Source organism: Acinonyx jubatus, chromosome B4 (assembly GCF_027475565.1).
Source record: "Acinonyx jubatus isolate Ajub_Pintada_27869175 chromosome B4, VMU_Ajub_asm_v1.0, whole genome shotgun sequence".
Taxonomy (NCBI): Eukaryota; Metazoa; Chordata; class Mammalia; order Carnivora; family Felidae; genus Acinonyx; species Acinonyx jubatus.
In genome coordinates this window covers 64,423,569-64,432,843 of record NC_069387.1, presented here as the reverse complement: position 1 = coordinate 64,432,843, position 9,275 = coordinate 64,423,569, and the positions used below count along the sequence as shown (strand labels likewise).

At 38.2% G+C, this 9,275-nt stretch overlaps 1 pseudogene; it reads left to right on the top strand.

Moving 5' to 3' along the window:
* Positions 1-6,520: 6,520 nt before the first annotated feature.
* Positions 6,521-8,658, top strand: LOC106977420 (nucleosome assembly protein 1-like 1; annotated as a pseudogene).
* Positions 8,659-9,275: the final 617 nt, after the last annotated feature.

Below are 9,275 nucleotides of genomic sequence, written 5' to 3'. Positions count from 1 at the left end.
AATCAGGAGGAAATAGAAAGCTTGAACAGACCCATAACCAGCGAAGAAATTGAATCGGTTATCAAAAATCTCCCAACAAATAAGAGTCCAGGACCAGATGGCTTCCCAGGGGAGTTCTACCAGACGTTTAAAGCAGAGATAATACCTATCCTTCTCAAGCTATTCCAAGAAATAGAAAGGGAAGGAAAACTTCCAGACTCATTCTATGAAGCCAGTATTACTTTGATTCCTAAACCAGACAGAGACCCAGGAAAAAAAGAGAACTACAGGCAATATCCCTGATGAATATGGATGCAAAAATTCTCAATAAGATACTAGCAAATCGAATTCAACGGCATATAAAAAGAATTATTCACCATGATCAAGTGGGATTCATTCCTGGGATGCAGGGCTGGTTCAACATTCACAAATCAATCAACGTGATACATCTCATTAACAAAAAAAAAAAGAGAAGAACCATATGATCCTGTCAATAGATGCAGAAAAGGCCTTTGACAAAATCCAGCACCCTTTCTTAATAAAAACCCTCGAGAAAGTCGGGATAGAAGGAACTTACTTAAAGATCATAAAAGCCATTTATGAAAAGCCCACAGCTAACATCATCCTCAACGGGGAAAAACTGAGAGCTTTTTCCCTGAGATCAGGAACACGACAGGGATGCCCACTCTCACCGCTGTTGTTTAACATAGTGCTGGAAGTTCTAGCATCAGCAATCAGACAACAAAAGGAAATCAAAGGCATCAAAATTGGCAAAGATGAAGTCAAGCTTTCGCTTTTTGCAGATGACATGATATTATACATGGAAAATCCGATAGACTCCACCAAAAGTCTGCTAGAACTGATACATGAATTCAGCAAAGTTGCAGGATACAAAATCAATGTACAGAAATCAGTTGCATTCTTATACACTAATAATGAAGCAACAGAAAGACAAATAAAGAAACGGATCCCATTCACAATTGCACCAAGAAGCATAAAATACCTAGGAATAAATCTAACCAAAGATGTAAAGGATCTGTATGCTGAAAACTATAGAAAGCTTATGAAGGTAATTGAAGAAGATTTAAAGAAATGGAAAGACATTCCCTGCTCATGGATTGGAAGAATAAATATTGTCAAAATGTCAATACTACCCAAAGCTATCTACACATTCAATGCAATCCCAATCAAAATTGCACCAGCATTCTTCTCGAAGCTAGAACAAGCAATCCTAAAATTCATATGGAACCACAAAAGGCCCCGAATAGCCAAAGTAATTTTGAAGAAGAAGACCAAAGCGGGAGGCATCACAATCCCAGACTTTCACCTCTACTACAAAGCTGTCATCATCAAGACAGCATGGTATTGGCACAAAAACAGATACATAGACCAATGGAATAGAATAGAAACCCCAGAACTAGACCCACAAACGTATGGCCAACTCATCTTTGACAAAGCAGGAAAGAACATCCAATGGAAAAAAGACAGTCTCTTTAACAAATGGTGCTGGGAGAATTGGACAGCAACATGCAGAAGGTTGAAACTAGACCACTTTCTCACACCATTCACAAAAATAAACTCAAAATGGATAAAGGACCTGATTGTGAGACAGGAAACCATCAAAACCTTAGAGGAGAAAGCAGGAAAAGACCTCTCTGACCTCAGCCGTAGCAATCTCTTACTCGACACATCCCCAAAGGCAAGGGAATTAAAAGCAAAAGTGAATTACTGGGACCTTATGAAGATAAAATGCTTCTGCACAGCAAAGGAAACAACCAACAAAACTAAAAGGCAACCAACGGAATGGGAAAAGATATTTGCAAATGACATATCGGACAAAGGGCTAGTATCCAAAATCTATAAAGAGCTCACCAAACTCCACACCCGAAAAGCAAATAACCCAGTGAAGAAATGGGCAGAAGATATCTGGATGGCCAACAGGCACATGAAAAGATGTTCAGCGTCGCTCCTTATCAGGGAAATACAAATCAAAACCACACTCAGGTATCACCTCACGCCAGTCAGAGTGGCCAAAATGAACAAATCAGGAGACTACAGATGCTGGAGAGGATGTGGAGAAACGGGAACCCTCTTGCACTGTTGGTGGGAATGCAAATTGGTGCAGCCGCTCTGGAAAGCAGTGTGGAGGTTCCTCAGAAAATTGAAAATAGACCTACCCTATGACCCAGCAATAGCACTGCTAGGAATTTATCCAAGGGACACAGGAGTACTGATGCATAGGGGCACTTGTACCCCAATGTTCATAGCAGCACTCTCAACAATAGCCAAATTATGGAAAGAGCCTAAATGTCCATCAACTGATGAATGGATAAAGAAATTGTAGTTTATATACACAATGGAATACTATGTGGCATGAGAAAAAATGAAATATGGCCTTTTGTAGCAACGTGGATGGAACTGGAGAGTGTGATGCTAAGTGAAATGAGCCATACAGAGAAAGACAGATACCATATGGTGTCACTCTTATGTGGATCCTGAGAAACTTAACAGGAACCCATGGGGGAGGGGAAGGAAAAAAAAAAAAGGAGGTTAGAGTGGGAGAGAGCCAAAGCATAAGAGACTGTTGAAAACTGAGAACAAACTGAGGGTTGATGGGGGGTGGGAGGGAGGAGAGGGTGGGTGATGGGTATTGAGGAGGGCACCTTTTGGGATGAGCACTGGGTGTTGTATGGAAACCAATTTGACAATAAATTTCATATATAAAAAAAATAAAATAAAAAACTAAACATACAACTAAAAAACTAAACTAAACTAAAATAAAATATTATAAAATAAAAAAAAAATAAGCAACTCACTCAATCAAAACAAAAATAATCTAATTTAAAAATGGGCAGAACTGAATAGACATTTCCCCAAAGAAGATATACAAATGGACAACAGATATGAAAAGGTACTCAACATCATTAATCATCAGGGAAAACAAATTAAAACCCCAAGCAATAAGATATCACCTCAAATATGTCAGAATGCTAGCATCAAAAAGACAAGTGATAACAAGTGCTAGTGTGGATGTGGACAAAAGCCTTTGTGCACTATTTGTAATAATGTAAATTGGGTCAGTTAAGCAAAACAGTATATAGGTTCCTTAAGAAATTAAAGATAGAACTACTATATGACCCAGCAATTCCACTTTTGGGTATATATCCAAAGGAAACCAAGTCAGAATCTCAAAGAGATATCTGCACTCCGATGTACACTGCAGCATTATTCATAATAACCAGTATATGGGAATAGCCCAAAAGCCTGTCTACAGATGAATGGATAAAGAAGACGTATGTGGTGGAACATTATTCAGCCATGAGGAAGAAGGAAATCTTGCCATGTGTGACAATATGGATGGATCTTGAGGGCACTATGCTAAGTGAAATAACACAGAGAAAGACAAAGACTGTATGATAACACTTCTATGCAGAATCTAAAAAAGCCAAACTCATCGAAACAGAGATTAGAATGATGGTTGGAAGGGGCTGGAAGAGTGGAGTAAATGGGGAGATTTAGGTCAAAGGATACAAATTTCCAGTTATAAAATGAATAAGTTCGGGGGATGTAACATACAGCATGGTGATTATAGTTAATAATACTTGATATCTACTTGAATATTACTAGAGAGTAAATGCTAAATGCTCCCACCACAAACAAGAAATGATAATCATACGAGGTGAAAGAAATGTTAACTAACCCTATTGTGGCCATCATTTCACAATATGTAAGTGTACCAAATCCTGACAATGTATACCTTAAACTTACACAATGTTCTATGACAATTGTATTATAATAAATTGGGACAAAGTAAATGGCGGCTCAAATTATTTTTTAAACACTATGTAGGAAACAAATCATATCTTTGGACAAGAAAATTGGCCTGAGGATACCTGTGTTTCCCTCTGATACAGTCATACCCATTTTGGGCAAGTTTGGCTCCCCCTCTGGAATATATAAATAATATATATATTATTTTCTTCATATTTCGCCTTCTCTTTTGTAGATTTTCTCTCTCTAGCTGTTGATGTCACTTCCCATGATAAATTAACTTTTACCTCTAAGCATTCAGAGAGATCTCACGCTGCACACATTCTAAGAGCTGTTTCCTACTTGCTGCTGCTTGCTGAACTCATTATGAACGTACCCAGATGTTCTAAGACTCCATCTACTATTGCAGTAAAAATTGTATCCAAGTGAGAAGATTTCTCTGGTCATGAGGGACAAAACTAGGTACTTCTATCAGGTAACACTGTCATTTTGTATAAGAGCTAACTAGTTTCCTTGAAATACAACACTATGCAGATCATATCACCAGGGGCACAGCAGGAATGTTTTATCATTAATTCTTAGAGTTAAGGTACAACTTCCTTTAAAAAAAACTAAACTAAACTAAACAAATATTTGTCCCTGGAGCTCCAAATATGTTTAAAGTGCTTTTAAAATATCTCATGCTTGTTGGGGCACCTGGGTGGCTCAGTCAGTTAAGTGTCTGACTCTTGACTTTGACTCAGGGCATGATCTCATGGTCATGAGATTGAGCCCTGCTTCAGGATCCATGCTAAGATCCTCTCTCTCCCTCTCTTCCCCTTCCCTGCCTGTGCTTCCTCTCTCTCTCTCTCTTTCTCTCTCTCTCTCACTCTCAAAAAAAAAAAAAAAGAAAAGAAAAGAAAATCTAATGCTTACAATATATGTTAAGATACATGTCACTTTCATTGGTAATTATTTATATAATGGATACTACTTGATTTGAGAGTTAGGTTTACAGTTATCCTCAGAAATCCTGGTTTTTACATGCTTCTCAACTTTGTGAATTATTTAAATATTTTTAATGTTTATTTATTTTTTGACAGAGAGAGAGACAGAGCATGAGCGGGGGAGGGGTAGAGAGAGAGGGAGATACAGAATCCGAAGCAGGCTCCAGGCTCTGAGCTGTCAGCACAGAGCCCGATGCGGGGCTCGAACTCACAGACCGGGAGATCATGACCTGAGCCAAAGTCGGACGCTCAACTGACCGAGCTACTCAGGCGCCCCTTTTTAAAAATATTTGTGAATTATTTTAAAATAGTATGTGCTACTGAGAAAAATATAAGCCATATAAAATTGGAAACCCCGTTACTCGTAGAGTTATACATCAATTTGTGGATTACATGAACATTCTGATAACAACAACAACAACAACAACAACAACAACAACAAAAGCCTGACAATACCAAATGCTGAAAAAGATGTGGAATAACAGGAACTGTCATTCATTGTTGGTGGGAATGCAAAATAGTGTACCCACTTTGGAAGACATTTTGGCAGTATCTTACCAAGTTAAATATAGTCTTACTGTACGATCCAACATTCACACTCCTAGGCATAAAGGAACCTTAAGTGAATATTGCCGAGTGAAAGAAGTAAGTCTGAAAAGGGTGCATACTACATAATTTCAACCACACAAAATTCTGGAAAAGGAAATACTATAGAGACTGCAAAAGATCAATTATTGGCAGGAGTACAGGGGGAGTAGGAGGGATCGTGAACAGGTGAAGCACAGGAAATTTTTAGGGTAATGGAACTATTGTAAATTATAGCGTAAGTGCAATTACATTGAAGTATGCATTTGGCAAAACCCACAGAACTGCAAAACACATAGTGGACCTTAAAGCAAACTATGGACTTTCTTCAATAATGTATCAATATTCATCCATTAATTGTAACAAATGCACCACACTAACTGAAGATATAATAATAGAAAAAACTGTGTGTGAGCAAGAGGGGGTATGTGGGAACTCTCCATATTATCTGCTCAATTTTTCTAGAATTCTAGAACTGTTCTAAAAAATAAGTGCAAAAAATACCTTGTTCCAAATTTGTTTCTCTTATACTGTTTCTTATTTCAAGTAAATCTTACCACCTATTCAATTGCACAAAGTAGAAAATTAGGCATTACTCTTAACACCCCCCCCCATGTTTTGATGCGCTTTCCTTCCGAAATATCTTATAAATCCACCTTCTCTCCATGTCCAACTCCTGTGATATAATAACAAACTGTGGCCATGCTAAGATGACAGGATAACTTAAAGAGCCTCTGCCTGCCTCCACCTTGCAACTTCTGTCCTCTCTTGTGCAGTGGCTACAGAGTAATCTTTTCAAAATGCAAATCCTGTCATTCTCTCCACTCAAAATCATTTAATGATGCTCTAGTTACCTGGATAAATGCAACGATTACACACATCTCTGCATGCTCTGGCCCCAACCTACCTCTCAGTTCACCTCTTACCATACAATCTTGATTTTCATTTAGCCATACTGATTTCCTTATAGGTTTGCACTCTTTAATCTCTCTCCCACTGTAGGAACATTACATATGTTATTGACTCCAATATGAGTTGTTGTGGTTTTTTTTCTCTGTCATTTCCCTTGGTTGTTTGTTTGTTTCAGGCTTTTATTTAAATTCTAATTAGTTGATTTTTTAGTGCCGTCTGCTCCCGCTGACCTGAATCACTGACTGCACAGCTGCGGTAGCCTGGGTCCCCAGTTAGCCAACAATATTTGGAGTTCTTACAACATGGCAGACATTGACACAAAAAACAGTCTGAACTTGATCAAGATCTGGATGATGTTGAAGAAATAGAAGAAGAAACTGGCAAAGAAACAAAAATCAAAGCACGTCAGCTGACTGTTCAAATGATGCAAAATCCTCATATTATTGTAACCCTTGAAATAAAACTTGATGGTCTGATAGAAACACCAGCAGGATACATTGAGAACTTGCCTAGGGTAGTTAAAAGACGAGTGAATACTCTCAAAAATGGTAAGTTAGGTGCGCAAAAATAGAAGCCAAGTTCTATGAGGAAGTTGATGGTCTTGAAGTATGCTGTGCTCTGCCGGCCTCTATTTGATGGTGATTTGAGATCATTAATGCAACTTATGAACCTATGGAAGAATGTGAATAGAAACTGGATGAGGAAAATGAAATTTTGTAGAAGCTGAAAGGAAAGCCAAGAATAAAGATGAGAAAAAGGATGAAAAAAAAGAAGACTCCAAGATAATTCCTGAATTCTGGTTGACCGTTTTTAAGAATGTTGACTTGTTCAATGATATGGTTCAGGAATATGATGAACCTATTCTGAAGTACTTGAAAGATATTAAAGTGAAGTTCTCAGATACTGACCAGCCCCTGACGTTTGTCTGAGAATTTCACTTTGAACCCAGTGAACATTTCACAAGTGGAAGTGTTCACAAAGACATATACGATGAAATCAGAAGCAGATGATTCTGATCCCTTTTCTTTTGATGGACCAGAAATTATGGGTTGTACAGGGTGCTAGATAGATTGGGAAAATGGAAAGAATGTCACTTTGAAAACCATTAAGACAAAACAGAGGGACAAATGGGTGGCTCAGTTGGTTAGGTGACCAATTCTAATTAAGAGTTGCCCGCTCCAATTGTAGTCTCACGGACATGGAATCAAGCCCTATGTTGGGCTCTGTGCTGACAGTGTGGAGCCTGCTTGGGTTCTCTGTCTCTCTTTCTATCTCTCTCTCTGCCCCTCCTCCACTTGTTCTCTTTCTCACTCTCAAAATAAATAAAGATTTAACAAAAGAAGCAGAAACACAAGGGACATGGGAAAGTTTGTACTATGACCAAAAGAATTTCCAATGACTAATTTTTTTGCCCCTCCCCAAAATTCCCAAGTGGAGATCTGGATGATGATGAAGAAGCTATCCTTGCTGTAGACCTTGAAATTGGTCACTTTTTACATGAGCGTATAATCCCAAGACTAATGTTATACTTCATCGAAGAAGCCATTGAAGATGATGATGATTATTATGATGAAGAAGATGAAGAAGCAGATAAGGAAGGGGAAAGAGAAGGAAATGAGGAAAATGATCCAGACTATGACTCAAAGAAAGATCAAAACCCAGCAGAGTAGAAGCAGCAGCGAAGTAGTAAGTATATGGCCTTCAGGATAACCGGCACTGGTCTACCTTCTGCTTCCTTGGAAGGGATGAATTTACATCATGTGATAAGCCTATTTAAAACTTTTTGTTGTTATTGTTTGTTTGCTAGTTTTTGTTTTTGTGGCCTAAAATAAAAAATTTCAAATGTAATTTTAGTTCTCACACACACACAAAAAATTCTAGTTAGCTAACTTATAATGTAACATTAGTTTTAGGAGAATTTAGTGATTCATCACTTAACATATAACATATAACACAGTGTTCATCCCAACAAGTGCTCACCTTAATGCCCATCACCCATTTAGCCCATCCCCCCACCCAACACCTCTCCAGCAACCCTCAGTTTTTCTCTATAAGTCTGAGTCTATTTTATGGTTTGCTTCTCTCTCTTTTTTCCTTTCCCCTGTGTTCATTTTTTGTTTGTTTGTTTCTAAAACTCCACATGAGTGAAATCATATGGTATTTGTCTTTCTCTGACCTACTTATTTCACTTAGCAAAATACACTCAGCTCCACCCATATCATTACAAATGCCATTTCCCTTATTAAATGTTCTGTCTGCATGCTATTTGTTTGGGAACCATGGACTGCCTTTGTTGACATGGTACAATTTTCCAATCGTCCACTTTAGTATTGTTTATGCTTCCTTGTGGCATTTGTCTCCATTTCTACTTTAAATTAGTTTTATGTGTTTATTTAAATATTTCCTGGCTCCCCCTCTAGTCTAAAAGCTCCACAAGAATGGAGCTCTTCAATTTTTTCCTTACTATTCTACCTTCATTATTTGCTATTATCTGGCATACAGTAAAAACAGTACATATATTAATGAATGAATAAAATAATGAACATGCAAATGAAAGATTAAGTGAGTTTTCCAACGTTTATTTATTTTTGGGACAGAGAGAGACAGAGCATGAACGGGGGAGGGGCAGAGAGAGAGGGAGACACAGAATCGGAAACAGGCTCCAGGCTCTGAGCCATCAGCCCAGAGCCCGACGCGGGGCTCGAACTCACGGACCGCGAGATCGTGACCTGGCTGAAGTCTGACGCTTAACCGACTGCGCCACCCAGGCGCCCCTAAGTGAGTTTAACAATGTGTTCTAAGAAAAAAAAATCATAGTATTGGAGAAAGGAAGAATGGTAAACTGTAAGACAGAGGATCTAGAACAAGTTTAATCACAAACAGAATCCCTTGTTTATTATTTTCCTATAGGATATAAAGCAGCCATTTAGATAACAGATCTATTTTTTTTTTCCTTCTAAATTGTAACTCATTTCAAGGTATGTTGCCATTCAATGAAATCTGCTCCAGCGGTTCAGTCTTTTGTTGCTGTGGGTTAAAGAA